The sequence below is a fragment of the Balaenoptera borealis genome (genome assembly GCF_965194805.1).
Source record: "Balaenoptera borealis genome assembly, chromosome: 7".
Classification (NCBI taxonomy): Eukaryota; Metazoa; Chordata; class Mammalia; order Artiodactyla; family Balaenopteridae; genus Balaenoptera; species Balaenoptera borealis.
The window spans coordinates 74,773,794-74,792,333 of NC_138864.1; the positions used below are offsets into that span (position 1 = coordinate 74,773,794).

The window sequence follows — 18,540 nt, forward strand, 5'->3', positions numbered from 1 at the left end:
TCACATGTTCATTTCCTTAGAGACTGGACATGATCCAAGATAACAAGAAAAATGTAAAAAGGAAAGTTTATTTTTTAAGGCAAACAACATACAGTTTAGCATCCTGAGCTGAAATAGAAGAGAGAATGTTTCCTTACCCCTTAAAAAAAATAAATAAATAAAAGAATTGTTGTCTTGTAGGTTAAAGATATTAGATGGTTAGGATTGGAGAAAATCACCAAAACCAGTTCTCCCATTTAAATAAATATGAAAGAAAATTCAGTTAGATCAGAGCTTATGGGTTATTAAAGTTTGGTTCTGGGCAAATGAAAAATATATTTTCTGTGGACTATCATTTCAGCTTCTTTATCTTATGACATTGCATCTGGAATTTGAAAATATATGATTTCATTATGATACAAGAAGAACTGGTCTGTGTGTTTATGCGTAAAACAAGACTTGGATTAAGACTGAAGAGTTGGGTGTCCTCTACAAGGGCCTGATGATCTTTAGGAAGAGAAGTCAAATAGCTTTTAATACTTACTGCTCCTATAAAGGAGCCTCCTATCTTCCCCGTCACAGACTTTCTTGTAGGCCGCACACTGAACCAACTACCTGTTGAACTATCTGATTTCCCTTGATTATCACAAAGGACATGATCAGCCAGCAAATGACACCCTTGTTCTAAATACTATGAGAAGGTATACTAAGGAGATGAAGCATCTATTGAGGATTTACTATGTGCTAGAGACTTTTCACAAGTCGTCCCCCTTATTCTGCATCCCCAGTTATGAGATGAACATCATTATCCCTCCTTATAGATGAGGGAACTGAGGCTCAGAGAGGAGAAGCCATACAGCCAGAGTCACACAGCAAATGAGGGTAGAGCATGTTATGTGCTTCAGATGAAGATGCTCTCGTCTCTCTATCATCCTTCTTAAAGCTTTGTTTATATCTTTTTTTTTCTCATTATAAAAGTAAGACATGATCATTCTAAAGAACTTAGAAACATATAAGAGAAATCCTGAAACATATAAGAGAAAATAAAAACATCTCATAAGTCTATAATTCAGATAAATGATTTTTTTATCAACTCGATGTTTACTTCTATGTGTATAGGTCTGAGCAAACACATCATTTTATTTCTTTGTAATTTTTATCACGGCGTACATTTTTTCCACATAAAATTTCCTTTCAAAACCTGCATTTAAAAAGCTCTCTTTAAATTCCTAAAAGTCAAACTTAAGCCCATATTGAGGTCATATTAGTTTCTGGGGGTCAGGAATCCTGAAACAGCTGAACTGGGTAGTTCTGGCTCAAGGTCTCTCACAGGGTTGCAGTCAAGGTGACGTCCAGGGCTACAGTCATTTGAAACTTGACTGGGCCTGGTGAATCCACTCCCAGGTGGCTCACTCACATGGCTGTTGGCAGGAGGCCTTAGTTCCTCACCATGGGGGCCTCTCCCAGATGGAGGAACTATTCGCATGACATGGCAGCTAGCTTCTCCAGAGTCAGTGAACCAAGAAAGAGAGAGGGAGACAGCTAAGATGGGAACCTCAATCTTTTAGAACCTAACCTTGGAAATAATGTGCCATCATTTCTGCCATATACTACTGGTCACCAAGACCAATCCTAGTAGAATGTGGGAGGGACTACCCAAGGGTGTGAAGACCAGAAGACAGGGACCACTGGGGGGCCATCTTGGAGGCTGCTAAACCATAATGATGATTATAGAAGAGATCTGGGTTTTTTTTTAAACTGTGGTAAAATATATGTAACCTAAAATTTGCCATTTTAAGCATTTTCAAGTGTACAATTCAGTGGCATTAATTGCATTCACAATATTGTTCAACCATCACCAATATCCATTTCAAAATCCTTTCATAACCCCAAAAAGAATCTCTATACTAATTTAGCAACATATTTTTATTAAAATAATGTGACAATAATACTAAAGATAATTTTTGTAAAGTAGAAAAACAATCACCCAAAATTCTGTTACCCTAACACAACTATTTTTATCTCTTATATTACATTTCAATCACAGTTCACAATTTTATAGTTAATATGCTAGTATGCATAAAATTTTTTATTCTGCTGTTTTCAGAGAACATATGAAGCATTCCCTATGTTTTCAAAGTCTTCATAATACCGTCCTAACATTGTTGTGTAATATTCCACTGGGGTTCATGAACCATGATATACTAAATATTTCCCCATTCCCTTAATCTTGGTTAAGTTGGTACCAAGTCTTTTTTAATAATTTAATATACAACACAGTAACAAGCATCTTTGGGCAACTAGGTTTTTACTCCATTGATTTGTTTTCTTGGGAGAAACACTAAAGAGTCAGATTACTAGGGTATAAACTTAATTCCCCAGGCTTCCTATCGGAAGTAATATCACAACTGTAGCCTACAAGGCCTTTCCTCACCCCCTTTGCCTCCAGTCTCCAATCTCATCTCCTCTCACTCTCCTTACACTCACTACACTCTTACCACCTTCATTCTTCAACACATATTTCTTGAGCACCTACTATGTGATGGGCTCTGTCATAGGTACAAAGGATATAAAGGTAAACAAAATAGTCAAAATCCCAGCCTTCATATGGCTTACAATTTTCCAGTGCTATTCCTCTTTTTAAAAAGAAATCATACTGCCATGTCTTCATGTACTTATCACTCTCTGAGATTGCTTATTTTACTACTTGTTTATTGTCCTAGATACTCTAGAAGGTAAAGCCCGTGAAGACGAGAACCTCATCTATGCATTCCCAAGCACCCAGAACTTTTAGATGACGCTAAATCATATTTCTTGAATGTGCCACAAATGAATATCTTTACAGCTTTTAATGTTTCCATGATGTTTTCTACATTGTTTATTAGTTTACAGTGCCATTAGCAGTAAATAAATGCATCCATTTCTCTATAACCTGACCAGCACTGGGGTTTAGGAAGGAGGAGGTTATGGATCTGGGGGAATGGGTGCTAATGAAGGGTTGTTTGATGGACAGCATAGAAAACATTGAAGCTGTCTTTAGGCTTTTTAAAATATTGCATTAAAATGTAATTTATCTTGATTACTATGTTTTTTTTTGGAGGGGGGCATCACCTTGAATTCTGAACCCAAGCTGAGTACCTTAGTTGCCTCATCCTAGTCTCCGTCCTTCTGTGAATAAAATGGCAAATGAGGGATATATTTACAGATTTGCTCTTGAGTCTACAATATAATTGAGGACAGGGAAACAGACTTTCTAAAATAAGCTGAAATGTTACTATCAGAAAATGTAGAGAACTATCTGAGAGCTATTTTCAGGATTAAATGAGATATTGCGGACAGAGCATTTGGCATGCTATAGGCACATCTATGTGTACCATGAACAAGTGCAGCTGTTGATATTTATAATAAATATTACTGCTGCTGCTCTACCACTTCTATGCATGTAAAAAATTAAACTGACCCTACTAAATGCAGTAAAAGGAGTCTTTTAAGACTATAATATTCTTTCCCAAATCAGAGTATATCCCTAAAAGTCCTTTGGTAGGAAACACCTCATTGGGAGACTTACAACAAATGGAAAAAAGAGGAGAATCAAAGTTATGAGTAAATTTATACAAAAAAGATCTCATAATTTTTAAATGCTCACTAAAATAAAACAATGAAGAGCACCTTAAGTAAAAATATTTTCAATATTATTTTACATACCTTAAGATGGAAACGTTTTCCTGTTAGATACGCTGCAGGATCTGCCTCTTATTTTAAGATTTTGTAAATGTGTTTTGCTGTGTTACATACCAAGGCATACTGCCTTCTTTGCCAGTCTCCCCTTTACTCTGACTATAGATGTGTCCTCTTTCTAAATGCCCAATGTCTTCCTTGTTTTATGGCTCACCATATGGCCTGTCTTATATGCCTTGATTTCCTTCTGCCTAGCAGCCCTAGGGTGCTGACCTCAATTTCAGATTTATCAAGACAACAAAGTGAAAACATTTCTGCTTCTCTACCATCCTCATTCCTCCTTTCCTCTTCCCAACCCTACTGTTCAAATGATCTCCAAATGGAGTGACTCACCAACATCTGAACCAGGGCCCTCAGAGCTGTAGAACATCAAGCTGACATGTACTAAAATACTGAGTAACTGCAACGCATGTTTGGAGAGGGATTACTGTAATTATTTACGTGGCCAGGGCTGATGCTAAGGTTAGTATGAAGAAAACATTTTTTTGGTGTGTTTGTTTTCATTTTGCGGTTCAAGACCTGGAAAATGATTTATCCTACTCTGTGATGTAATGTGTGCTACAAGTATGAGAGCCATCAGAGGAGAGATTTTTAAATTTTTAGAAAAAATATTTCATATATTTCCATCAAAAGACAGCATTTCCTCCTACATTAGAATGTGCAATTTAAGGAGTGATTTTTTAGTAATGAACCTACAGAGTGAATTCCAACTAGAGAAGAGTTAAGAACTGGTACCTTACATTCTTCTCCTAGTTCCAAGCCCTTGCCTTTTACCTTTCATTTTCTCTCTCTATACCTATATGAACCTGCACATGATTGCATCACTATTATCAAATAGTCTAAAGTGTTTCTGGAGGTTGCAAATGGCTGTTCTCAGCACAGAAATAGTTACTACATTAGAGAGACTTTAGTCTAATGACTTCCCTGCAGATAACTCACATGTCCATTAACAGGAAGCTGACCAAGTCTTAAAATGGCAGGGAACTGGCTTTGTGCACAGGAGTCCAGTCTTAAAGCTCATTACTAACAGAGTGTTGACAAGAACTTCATGATCCCTTCCTATTTTGCTCTCTTGTGCCCTGTGGTGTGGGGCTGCCTAGCCTTTTCCAAGAGGCTGGTCTCTTAAAGAATAATGTGGCTACCAATCATCCTTGCTTTCCTCTCTCATCATGTGAAGAGGTTGTGGATCTGGGGGCACGGGTGCTATAAAGAGTGGTTTGATGGTGAGCATACAATACGCTGAGGCTGTCTTTATTGAAAGTGAGCACAGCCTTTGGGTTGCACATTCCTTTATTCTTGCCTTTAACTCTACATTTGCCTCTTTACAGAAAATGATTTAAAATGGAAGGGTGCCATTCCATATCCATTTGGGCTTAGAGGTCCCCCAAATCGGCATAATTGCTGAACTGTTTTATCTTCTTGAGCACTAATTCTATCTTTTCAGCTGAAATAAAACTAAGGTAAAGGAATAGAATTTAAAAGTTGCATATTTATTATCATCTGGGGTCCCACTACTTATATGTGCCAGGTATCTGGAGGGTGTTTTCAGTCGTGTCTCTAACATGAGGTAGAAGCTAGTGGCATGACACAAACCATTAAAAAAAAGTCTGCCACGTCTTAAAACCAACAATATCGGCATACTGTGGAAAACTAAGACATGCATTTGCAGATCATGTGTAAAAATATGGAAGCATTTAAAAAATGATTACTTGGGAACTTATAAGAACATTTTAAAAGAATATTGAGGTCACTTTAGAGTGGATGGAACAAACATAGGCTTTCTTTGTAGTCAGTGTAAATAATTGTTGCATATGTATATAGGGGGGAACATTCCAATTTAAGAAATATGCTAACTTGTGCCAAGCTTGTATGCAGTTTGACACATTTTAGCATGTTCTCAAGTTTTATTTCTATATTTAGGAAAAACCAGATCTAGAGGTGACAGAGCTTAGACGGTAAAATGGCCAGTGCCCCCAGAATCAGTGCTGTCCAAATGCCATGCTTTGAAACTCCATTCTGGACACCCAGGAGAGATATGTTCAATATTCAACAAAATTGAAGAATTTGAAAATTGAAAATCTCTCAGATGTTCTCAGAGAGAGAAAATCCTGGGTCAGAGTCAGAGGATTTGGATTTAAGCCTATAGCTGTATGAGAAAGAAATAAGCGAGAGAATAAAAGCCTGGGCAGTAGGTTTTTAGCTGCAAAATCTAATCCCCCTCACAATATATTCTGGTAAAACATTTGTTATAAACTGATCAGAAGTTATGCTCTATTCTGCACTGTTCAATTTGGCAGCCACAAGCCACAGATGACTATTTAAATTTAAATTAATTAAAATTAAATAAGATAAAAATTCATTTCCTCAATTGCACTAACCACAATTTTAAGTTACTCAATGGCACCATATCGGACAGTGCAGATATAAAACATTCCTATCAATGCATAAAGATCTATTGGACAGTACTGCTCTATATCTTTCAAAGATCTGCTGCAGCTTCCAGAAATTTCTAAAATTAAAGAAAAAGAATTGTGTAGTTTATACACTGGGAGGATTTTATTCTTTAGATGAAGAATAGAGATTGGATTGAGAAAATCAGTGAATGTAGCTATAGAGAAGAGGGCTAGGTCAGGGATTACTCCAAAGGTTTGCCGGCTGGTAGCAGAAAGAGCCTAAAATCACGATGGATGGAAGATGTCCCTGTGGAAATGTGTTCCACTTCCTTGGGAAAAATAAAGAGACATTAGAATTCTTTCAGCATTACAACCTAAACGTAAGGGACACGAGGTAGCTGAATTCTAAGAGAGGAGAGTAAAGCCTGATTTGACTGCCACATAAAATTAGAACTGTGGGTACAATTTAACCTTCAGTCAAGGGTGACAAGAAATGAGAGATAAATGGAAAAATCCCATTTGTATTCATCTTTATAAATGTAATGATGTGCTTAGTTCCATTTGGAGTCAAAGGCATGGAACCTGGTATAATCCTTAATTAAGTAGCCTCCAAGGTAGCTGAGCCAATTCATAAAAATTGTTGGCCATCCAAGTAGATGCCCAAAATGGCAGATGGGGCAGCCAATCAAACCATGGGGCAGCACTGATTTTTCTACTTGAGATAGCTTACTTGCTTTGCTAAAGGGGAAAAAAAAAAAATTCAGTTGGTTATCTCACGTATTTTATGGAGATAAGTAGCTGGCCTCTAACCTTCCCCCCCACCCGGAACATGCTGCCCTCTAGAGGCCACATGAATATACACATATGTAAAGATAACGCATAAATAAGGTTCAGTTACATCCAAATTAATAGGATATGATGATCCTAGTAATAAAGATATGGTGAAAAAGAGGGGAGGTGGTTGATCATATCTATTGTCTGAAAGGCTTTAGGATAAAGATGAGAAACAATCAACATTTATAAGCCTCTAATAAGCTTTACCTCTTCAGCTGACATAAATATGAGAAATCATAAATAGTTCTGTAGTCCTATAATTGAATTTTCCTGGAGAAAGTTAAAAGTATGTCAAGTCATTTTTCCTTTGTTTCAACTAGGGAGGAGAGGGTGTGGAAGAAAGAGGAAGAAAAATGGTTGATGTGGTTTGACCACTTTTACTAACATCTCCAAAGCTTATCAGTTTTGATCTGAAACAATATATTAAAACGTGGCCCTGAGTTGGGGAATAAAAGCCAATGAATTTAAGGAATATACATGATTTTGTCCCCGCTAAGAGTTTAATCTTTTAAACCTTGGCTGCAGTAAAGTGGTCAAAATCTGGCCTAAGAAATGAGAACTACCCTTCGTCTTTACTTCAAATCGATTCTTTCCCAACAGTCATGCCATAAACACACACACACAGCTGGTATGTTTATTGGTTTAGTTACTAAAGGATTTAGCTGGACAAACATCACAAAGATGATGGCTGATTTAATTGAATTTATGATCAAATGTTTTCCATTGCAGGAAGAGTGGGAAATCACTTATGGGGAATTTGAATAATTTAAGGGAAGTTCTCTATTTGGCATTATGTTTGTATATCAGGTCTTGAGGGATTAAATTCAGCTGAGGACTAGCAGAGAATTCACATACAGATATACAAAGATGTGCTGTATAATAATGCAGTGAGGGCCAGAATATTGATCACTTTGTGTTAGTATTTCTATTCATTTATATCTCATTTATAGTCTGGGTAATAACATCCACACACATATACACTCACTATGAGACTTCAATTGTAAACCACCACTGGATTTTTCTAATATCCCCAAAATGTTGAAATGATCTAAAAAATGCTTTTAGGTAACACAAAAAATAACTGATTTGCAGGATTGTATATGTGTGTGTTTAAGGCATTTTAATGTATTTTGTTGTTTTTGTCAAAGACAAAATAAAATCTATTGTTAAAGTCACTCCCATGACGAATATAACATGGGAGTGACTTTAACAATACAAAGTAACATGGGACTTGTGCCTTAGGGTATGGACTTGGCTCAGTGTCTGAAAGAAAAAAGCAGTTTCCTTTGGTGTCCCCTACCCATTTGCCTGTCAGTGATGATAGGTGAACCAGAGTAAGGTTATGCTCCCAGCCTTTATTCTTTGTGATTCTAGAGAGAAGTCATCTACCCTCCCCATTTAGGAGCCATAATCAACAAGGATAATTACTTTTAGTATCACGAATGAAACCCTCGGGGTCAAGTGGAAACCTGGTTTAGGCTTACCCATCAGTTCAGGTACAGAGTTCATGTACATGTATGGAAAAGGTCTAAAAGATGCTTTGAACTTGGTAACAGTGTTTGTCTAAGGGCTTCTTTCAATTTAATTAGGAAAACTGTCTAATAGATGTGCTTCAAGACTTAGGGTAAACCACAGTTTTACATGAATTATGTACAATGCTATTTGCTAACACATCACTCTTAGGAAGGAACTGCTGGGGAAGAGGAATCTTGTTTCTACACATGAAATATTTTTTAAAAATCATCTGGTGACCGAGAAATTCAGCACATGCTCCTAGAAAGGTAGAAGGAATATTCCAGGTGTTTGGGGGCCCTGTGTCGCAGCAGTATTCATGTTCAAGGACAATTACTTATCTCGAAATGAATGAAATAGTTGGACTGGCAGGAGAGGGCAGGGCATGCTGAAAACCAGAAGGGGGATAAGCTAACATTCCTCACAATAATCCTGCCAAGGGTCTAAAGACTGAAAATCTGGGCTCAGATTGGCTAGTGAGCTTCCTGGATATTATATGGTTCAGTGCTGGATCTATGATTGGTACTTGGCCCCTATCATACCAAAGCTTATGTTACTTTCAGGTGTTTTCTTGCCGTTTGCACCAATAATGAGTTTTCTCAGGCATCTTTCCTCTTTTCTATTCTTTCTTGGTTTTTATAAACAATATTTATTGACCGTGTATTTTTACACGGTCAGTAGGACCAGTGTCTACACAGCATAAGTCAGATGCACTTGTCAACACGAATAGTTTATTAACTGTATCTTCACAATGCGTGGAAGTTGAGCCCCAGTTTTATAGAAAATCTCCCCAAAGTATGAGGGGGACCCCTTGTCCCCACAAATGATTGGGCCCCTTATCCAATCCTAATTTTCATGAAAATCAACCAAGGTAAAGTGTGGAGTGGGTGACAGTGGATACAAAAGATGACATTGTTGTTCAAATCATCTCTCTCCAGTGACGACTTATGCTTGTCTTAATTCTGAGGCTGACAATTCACCAGATGCATAAACATTTTCTTAATCAAAAGGAAATGATATAAATAAATGTTGAGGAAACACATCTCACAGCCAGTGTTTTTTAATAAATAGAGAGCAGTAAAAATTTCTGCATTTCTGTTCATGCTTCAGTTTTTTTAAATGTGGAAAATTTCAATGTTCTGAAGCTGAAGAGTTAACATATGTACCCACAGGGGCCCATGAGAGGCTTATTTATAAAATGGAGCTCCTCTTGGTAGCATCTTGTATGTGGTGAAGGGGAAGCTGAGACTTTTGGTATTTTCTGAGCAGAGTTAGGGGAGATCAAGGGGGCCGGGAACAACAGCAAAGAGGTGAATTCTTCAGGGAGTTCAAAAAGGGTAGACAGCTGTGTGTCTAACCCCTAGCAGTTCCCAGCAGAAAAGAGAGAGAGAGAACAGGAGAAGGAGAAAGGAATGGAGTTGCCTGAAATAGGCAGTGCCCCCTGGCTCTTGGAAGCGAGGGGGAGGGGAAGGCACGTCTGCTAGGTGTTCTCTGATACCTCCACTATTCCCTCCTCAGATTTATCTCTTACTGGGTCCTCCAGAGCTATTATCGTCTCAGAGTGTTTACAAATAAAAGACAGAGGTGAGAAGCAAACACATCAAGCAAGATCCCCAGACACTTGAGTGCAAAATGCAAGGACTCTTGAGCATAGAATTTCCAAAGCATCGGACACCCACACTTGTATTACACTGGTGGGCACCTAAAATAAATGGATAGTTTACCTGTTGATCTACAGTTGTGCTGCCCAATTTGGTAGCTACCCACGGTGGCTATTTACATTTAAATTAATTAAATTTAAATGAAATTTAAGATTCAGATCCTAAGCCACATTTCTAGTGCTCAATAGCCACAAGGGGCTAGTGGCTGCTGCCCTGGGTGGTGAAGATACAGATTTTCATCAACAGAGAAGGTTCTGCTGGACAGCACTGATCTAGAGGGGACATAAATATCAGGCCAAACTTTTACCATCTCAGAGACTATGAACTTTCCTGAGAATAATCTCTTTTTTTCTCTCTGCGGGGGTGGAAAATGATTTCTTCCTTATACATAATTTTGAGCATAGCTAATGTGAACCAGGCAAAGTGGAACCATCAGAATCAGGGGCCTATGCTTGTCACCTGATGGGCCAGAGATCGGGCAAAATGGGCTGTGTCTGACCTGATGAGGTCTGGGTTCACCCCCTCTGCTCTGCCTCACCCCATTACTCCTCACTGAGTAGGAAACCCCAGTACAACTCGTGAAAAGCAGAATGGCCCCAAAGATGTCCTCTCATCCATCCCTGAAGCCTGTGAATATGTTATTTTCCAAGGCAAAAGGGACTTGGCAGATGTAATTAAGGTTACAGATCTTAAAATAGAAAGGTGAACTTGGATTATAGAATTTAGAAGCAGAGAACTTTCTCCTACTGGAGGCAGAAGAGATGGGGCAGAAGGGGAAGAGAGAGACTCGAAGCATGAGAAACACTTGTTGAACTGATGCTGCTTTAAAGAAGGAGGTGGCAGGGTGATGTGGAATACACGTGGCCTTCAGGAGCTAGGGGAGGCTCCCAGCCGACAACCAGAAAGGAAACAGGACCTCAGCCCGACAACCATAAGGAACTGAATTCTGCAAACTATCTGAATAAGCCTGGAAGCAGATTCTCCCCAAGAGCCTCCAGACAGGGCCCAGGCTACCAATACCTTGATTTTGGCCTTGTCAGACCCAGATCAAAGAAACCAGCTGAGCCCATCTAGGCTCCTGCCCAATAGGAGATGATAAATTGTGGCAATTTGTTATGGCAGCCACAGAATACAAATATACCATTTTATATTGTGGAGAAGTAGAGAACTTCCTCAGTTCCCATGTCTAGCATCTGTTCTGGGGAACAGTTTGAGAAAACCTAATTCTATCGTCCTTCTTTCAGGGAAACGAGCAGCCCAGCTGCTCCTGGAAACTCTGTGCCGCTTCAGAAACATGGTTGGGTTTTATCCCTTAATGAGCTGGATGGCAGAAGGAAGGTTTTAGCTGCACCAGAAGTGTGTACTTTTGGATGAGGAGTCCAACACATAATCAGAAAGGATGAAAAACAATGGCTGTTGCCAACTCCCAAGCCTGGCACGTACTGCCAATTAGTAAGCGAGAAGATGGATAGTTTCTGCCTATCAGGAGGGGAACAAAAAACTCATGCCTGAAAGATAGCAAACAGCATGGGGCCTGCCCTTGGCCATCACCAGGGGTTATTAATGTCAGCGAATTCTTTGCTACGAAAAGAAAGACATGGACAAGAAATCTGGCAATGACACAAAACGATAGAGCATAATTTCCTGGGGCAGTGGGAACTGTGTGGGAATGGGCGACAGATCCCACTAGCAGGGTCTGCGTGGGTGGCTGGCAGGCCTGTCATCTCCAGTACTTAGCTTGTCACAAACCTGCCTCTATCCCAACGGCACATTACCCAGCAATTACCTAGGACAGGCCCTAGTTGATGGTGTGGGTGGCCAGCCTGCTGCAAACACTGTTCCCCAGGAGAGAGGAAATCAGGTTTGTACTCTAGCCCAGCTCTCCCACTGCCAAAAAGCTAGACCAGCAATGAATGACATCAGGTCCCAGAAGAGATCTCCCGACCCAAAGTCACAGTGAGAACAAAATAAAGTCAGGTATTGATAAGCCCACTTGAAGATCAGGGTTTTTTAAATGATAGTATTTCTTTCACAAGATTTACTCTGGGGCATACCCTCCAAGTTGTAATTCTCAATAGCACTAATCATTCGACCTCAGCAGGTTTCTTATTTCAAGCTCTAAAATGGAGACGATAATATCTGCCCTGACTACCTCCCAAGATCGGTATAAAGATATGAAGATGTGACAACATATGTGAATCCTATGGAGCAGAAGACTGTCCGACGGTTTACTACCACCACTGTCAAGCCAGGACTATGGATTAACATGTATACGTCAGGCCTTTGACTAGGTATGTCTCGCGTGTTATCACATTTATGCTGTTGCTACTGTTAGTGATCGGGGTTAGAGCTTTGGCAGATTGGCCAGCTCTCTCTTGGACAGCTTTCTCTTTGTCCTCCTGGCACCTGCCTCCAACCTGTGTCTCTGCACAGACCTTTATGCTGTCTTCTTTGACTCCCACCAAAGCCTGGAAAGCATCTCCTGTTTGAGGACCTCCTCTTTTTCCCCTTCAAGAATCCACTCTTCAATTTTCTAGAATTGCTCTCTGTTCAGTGGCAAGGGGTTTAATAGATCAGATAAACATCACACCTACCTAATGCTTTCAGTGACTGAACTAATGATTCATTCTTGTGAAATTGAATGACCCGAGAAATTGCTCTGAACTGTGACTTTTAAGCAGGCAGGTGAGACTTAGGGGCTTCCAAACAATACCGTGTGTGGGTGTCCAAGGTCAGGACAAGAGACTTGCTTGGATCTGACTGTCCAAGTGTTGAAAACTATATTTTCAAGGGTGTGGTAAGGAGCTACACCCCACGTAGCCTCCCAGTGCTGAACTCAAGTCCCCAGAGCTGGGCAGTCGACAATTGCAGCTCCAGCTCATCCTCTGAGCACAGAGAAAGGAATTCCAAAATGTCTGCTTTACTGTCTGCTTTATAGCTTGTCACCCTCATAAACCCACCCCTAAAAAAGTGCATGGATGATGTAAAGAATAATTTCTTTGAAAATATGGTGAGAAGAAATCTTCAGGCACTAAATACATTGAAACTGTTACTTTGAAGTAAACAGAATTATAACAAAAATGATCAACAATGAAAAAAATGTGAAACTGGAGAAAGAGGATTTAAAGATCTGGCTCAACTCAACGGCTCCCCCTAGTGTCAGTAACTGTACTTACCTTCCTCTAACATTTCTAAGCAACCGTAGAGAAACTGAAAGCTTGAACTTACTTTGCAATATATTATTACTTTACAGAATTTTAGATCAACTTAGAACAATAAGGCAGAGTAGGAAACAGGGCTTTTCTTTCTTGAGAAGGCACCCATTTAAATCTTAATGGAATGCAATCAGACATGACAAGAAAAATACAATAGAGAACCACCAGTATTAGTATACAAAGTGAAATTTATGTTATTTCTCTAAATATTATTTTAAATACATTATGCTTTATACACATGTAGCACGACTTTCTAGCAAGTCATCTTTTTTAAAAATTAATTTATTTATTTGTTTTTATTTTTGGCTGTGTTGGGTCTTCGTTGCTGCGCGCGGGCTTTCTCTAGTTGTGGCAAACGGGGGCTACTCTTCGTTGCGGTGCGTGGGCTTCTCATTGCGGCAGCTTCTCTTGTTGCGGAGCACGGGCTCTAGGTGCACAGCTTCAGTAGTTGTGGCACGTGGGCTCTAGAGCGCAGGCCCAGGAGTTGTGGCGTCATGGGCTTAGTTGCTGCGCGGCATGTGCAATCTTCCCGGACCAGGGCTTGAACCCATGTTCCCTGCATTGGCAGGCGGATTCTCAACCACTATGCCACCAGGGAAGCCCAAGTCATCTTTAAAATATGTTTTGGAAGTTAATCATCGAATTAGATAAAACATTCAAGGAAAGTGCAAGTATGCCAAGCTGGAAAACACTTCTAAAGCTCCTAAATTAGGGTTTGTGACTCTGCTGGTACCTTCCAATACATGCAGGCAAATGTCTTCTCTCTTTTTGCATTTCCATAAGGGTAGCCTCATTATAATGTCTCTGAATTTATTGCACATCTTAAAGTATCGTCTTTTTTTAATTCTTAGGAGAAATCCAGTTGGACTTGCTAACCAGAAGGTTTATAAGCAGAACTAGAGCACTGGGTGGAGGGAGCAGGACAAGGCTGGCCTATACCTGTTCAAAGTCTATGGATGTGCTTTGCTTTATCAGCTATGACCTGTGTTTTCCAAATCTGTCTTCTGTGACTTGGTGGTTTATCCTTAGCTCTCTTTTTGCTACTTTCAAACCTCCAAAATTGTTCAGCTGCTAAAAAGTTCCAAAACAAGCAAATGCATTCCTGGAATCCTACCCTTAACTTTGCTGGAGAGCATACATTAAGGATTCTTCTCCAGCCAAAATAATGAAAGATCTTTTAACTGGCTGAAATACTTGGTTGATTGCACATGCATGCCAATGTCAGACAACTATAAATAGAGAGATCAGGAAGAAAAATAGGGAGAGTCTTTATAACTCCAAGGAAATAAAATGGAATGTTCTGAAGACCATCAGAAAGAACACGTATTTTTAAAATTAGGATTTGTCTCCCTTTAGTCCAAAATCCTCTTCAAGCAGGAGAGAACCCACATGGATCATGCACTTCCAGTAGGAGGAAATAAAAGGACCTTCTTTTCTTTTTTAATATGTCTTTATTATGCTCAATCCTATAATTAAGACTTCTTTATATTATCCTTTCGAGTTTAGATATCTGCTGGATCTTCTGGTATTTTCTCCTATCACTGCTTTGCTTCCCCAGAATACTAAAAAATCCTTCAAAGGATAAAATTATGCCCATGGTTACTGGTATAAATGAAGTCAGCAGGGAATTGCATGGGTGTTACTTAGGGCAGACTTGGTCCCAGAATAAACTGGGTCACTTGTTACAGCTGTTCAAAGAGACTTGAGGATTCATTTCTCAAGAAATTTTACTCTCGGGCTTCCCTGGTGGCACAGTGGTTAAGAATCCGCCTGCCAATGCAGGGGACACAGGTTCGAGCCCTGGTCCGGGAAGATGCCACATGCCGCAGAGCAACTAAGCCCGTGCACCACAACTACTGAGCCTGCGCTCTAGAGCCCGCGAGCCACAACTACTGAGCTCACGTGCCACAGCTACTGAAGCCTGTACTCCTAGAGCCCATGCTCCGCAACAAGAGAAGCCACCGCAATGAGAAGCCCGCGCACCGCAACGAAGAGTAGCCCCGATCGCCACAACTAGAGAAAGCCCGCGTGCAGAAATGAAGACCCAACGCAGCCAAAAATAAATAAAGTTATTAAAAAAAAAAAAAAAAAAAGAAATTTTACTGTCTTAGGCAGGTTAATATATCCACTAGCTTCAACAGCTGCGTTAATACATATTTTTAACATTGTTACTTAATTTTGAACAGCAACTTACATGTGTATATTAACCTGCCCATCTTTTTTTTTTTTAATTAATTAATTAATTAATTAATTTATTTTTGGCTGTGTTGGGTCTTTGTTTCCGTGACCTGCCCATCTTATATTAACCTATCTAAATTGAATTCAAATTAGTCCTTGCACATTAGCTCCCTTTATTTTGAACCTATTATTGCTGTACAAGAGAATTTACCAATCACTTTGGTTTCGTAATTGTGCTGTTGACAAGCAAATTAGTTAGCAGTAGGAAGAAAGCTAGCACTTGCTTAACAGTCTTTAAATGCAATTCTTCCGAATCTAGACCCCACTCTGAAGTGAGAGAAGTTGAAATGTCAATGATGGTTACAAGGTCACAAGTCGGTCTGTAGGAAGAATCAATAATATAATTAATGTCTGAATTCTCACTTCTCCCTAAATTGCATTGGGTTCGAACTGGCTGGAGGCTATAGCTTTGTTTTAAGGGTTCAGTACATAACAGATACTAGAAAGTCATATTTTTATAATATTTTTAGTGATGATTTTATTACTTAGTTTTTTCTGAAATAAATCCTTAAGGCAACAAAAGAATAAGACTTACGGGGACTTGAAAATAGCATGGTTCTAAACAAGTCACGTTTATAATTTTAAAACCTTACTTCAAGCTCAGCATTTAATATTTTCTCTAAAATATTTTTAAAGAAATCTAAGGGTGGGACTCTCTTAAATGACTTTGAATTAATTCTCGGGTTTTTAAAAAGCATATGTGATGGTAGAAATTAAAAGAAAGATATTAACTACAATTCTATCAACGGATTTAAAGGACTTTACATTAAAATGTAATATTTCCTTCAGTATTTTAGACCTTGTTTTTGGTAGAAAAAATATAAATCCTATGTTCACGGAAAATGCAAATAATAAATATCTCTGAAGTGATATCTTAAGGAGAAACCGTGTTCTTATTTTGTGAAAAATCATATTCCGAAGAATTATCTGCCCTCAAAAGTAAAAGCGTATTTACTGAACCTAGCATCTTTTAAGAAAATTCAGAGATTGAGCACAATGCACACAGCTTTTAAAATTTCTAAAGCAACAATACCAGAGGATCACACAGCCTGGTTTTTGTCAATGAAGTTAACTACTTCTGTTGTGACACGAACAGTACCTCTCAGAGAAAGGAAAGCATCAGGTCTTAGGTGGTCAGAATGAAGCAAAGCAACACAAAGCTTGAATACTACTTCAACTGTCTTTTTCTTTTTGAAAGACATGAGATAACCTAGTTTCTCCTGAAATAGAGTAATGTAAATGGACAAAAGCATCTTCTCTGAGAGGCATTCCACTAGTCACTTCCAATGGTTGAACAAGAAAGTCCATTCGTCTGGGCATACAGATGACAGGTGCTGAATACAAGTTGCGAAAATGAACAGCTGGAGTGGGCCAGGTGTAAATGCTGTTGGAGTCACATCCACAAGGGGACAGTGGATGAACTATCACTCAGCATCGTCTACAGACCTCCCCCTCCCCCGTCCTGTCTTTTGTAGACTACTAAGTGGATAAAAATTGCCATTTATTTTTCTGGGTGATTTGGACATCATTCTAGTTCTGTCCCTCTGAAGGAAGGAAACGGAGGGTTAGCTAAATTGGAGGCTATTCTCCACAAACGCCACTATGCGTGGATTTGCCAGATTTTCCTGTTACTTCAGAGAAAGGGTTAGAGATTCAATGGCTTTGTCAAGAATTGTTTCATGAAGTGGTTACCTGGTGGGACAAAACTTTTTGAGCAATTGCGAGAAATGTGTTTGATCATTTAATTAAGACAGGAACTGTTATACTGTAAATATTACCTGGTATATGAAAGCACTTAATTAAAATGTGTTACCACTGATCAGTGAAATTAGGGTGGAGGAGGATAAAAAGGGTGAGGAACACACAGAGAATGCTCCCTCCCAGCCGAGGGCATGCTTCCTGGGGGAGACTCTAGATATTAAGAACTGACCCTTCAAATGGAAAATACGAAGTCTTGTGTTAGACAAAATTAATTATACTGGTGTGTTCTTCTTAGCATGAATTCAATCAAAATATACTGCCAAATCTTTCAAATAATCCACTGAAGATTTTAATGTATTCATTCCATGAGTTCCTCACAATAAGCTATCTGCTGTTATCTACTGACAGCATTGATTAAAGGCATTTTTATTATAAAAAGTTTTTCTTATTTTTTCCATAATTAATGGCATCTAAAATTAAACATGTCATAACGGTAAAAAGGGAGACAATAACACTAAATTCCCCATAGACAAAATTTTGTTATGACAAATTATAGCTTACTTAATCAAAGCAGATCTAGTTACCTCTTCCCTAATATAATGCTTGAAATGTGATACAGTCAAACAGAGTGACTCAATTACTCTGCTTCCCAACTTTCAATGATTTACTAGCAGTTTGGCTTGCCATAAAAGACCCCTGAATAACTGGAGACACCCAGATCTTCAGATGTCATCAAATTTCAAAACCAATAAATAAAGCTATTTCAACAAGGTCAGATGAGAGATTAAATAAAGAGAGTCCATGTATTCCAAGTGATACGTGTGCTTAGCTTCCCAATAAGGCTCAGGGGAAAAATAGGTAAACTAAAAACATTTGAAAGATCGGTTTTATCTAGCTCAAAGGTTGACACCAACATTATTTAGATTAGAAAGTCAGTTGATATATTGTACTTAAGAAATGCTATTTTGCTGATGCTAAAACATTTCTTGGAATCTAGTTAGAAGAAGAGTGACCACAGTGAATTTCAGGATTAACAACTCTGAAGCAATACTATATCGCTCTGGGAACCCAAACTCACAGAGTGTTGGCTCAGGTGGAACACGGGGGATGGTACACAGTTAGGGCTTAATAACTGTTTAATGGTTAAACGAATGGATGAATAGACAATTGGGTGAACAAATGAAAGAATGTCATGACAAATTTATCAGGAAAGTTTTAAAAATTAAGAGAGAGAAAAAGAGAACGAGTATAATCTGTATAAAAAAACTT

The 18,540-nt window shown here is 38.9% G+C and overlaps 1 protein-coding gene and 1 long non-coding RNA gene across 5 annotated transcripts in view; both read right to left on the reverse strand.

The window, feature by feature from the left end:
• Window positions 1–18,540, reverse strand: part of CDK14 (cyclin dependent kinase 14) — a 567,382-nt gene that overhangs the window by 101,665 nt on the left and 447,177 nt on the right. The gene's annotated exons all lie outside the window — the stretch shown is intronic.
• Window positions 611–18,535, reverse strand: LOC309631812. Its single transcript, XR_014246571.1, has 2 exons — window positions 15,621–18,535; window positions 611–15,540 (listed from the first exon to the last, which is right to left on the reverse strand). It is a non-coding gene; the product is annotated as an uncharacterized lncRNA (long non-coding RNA).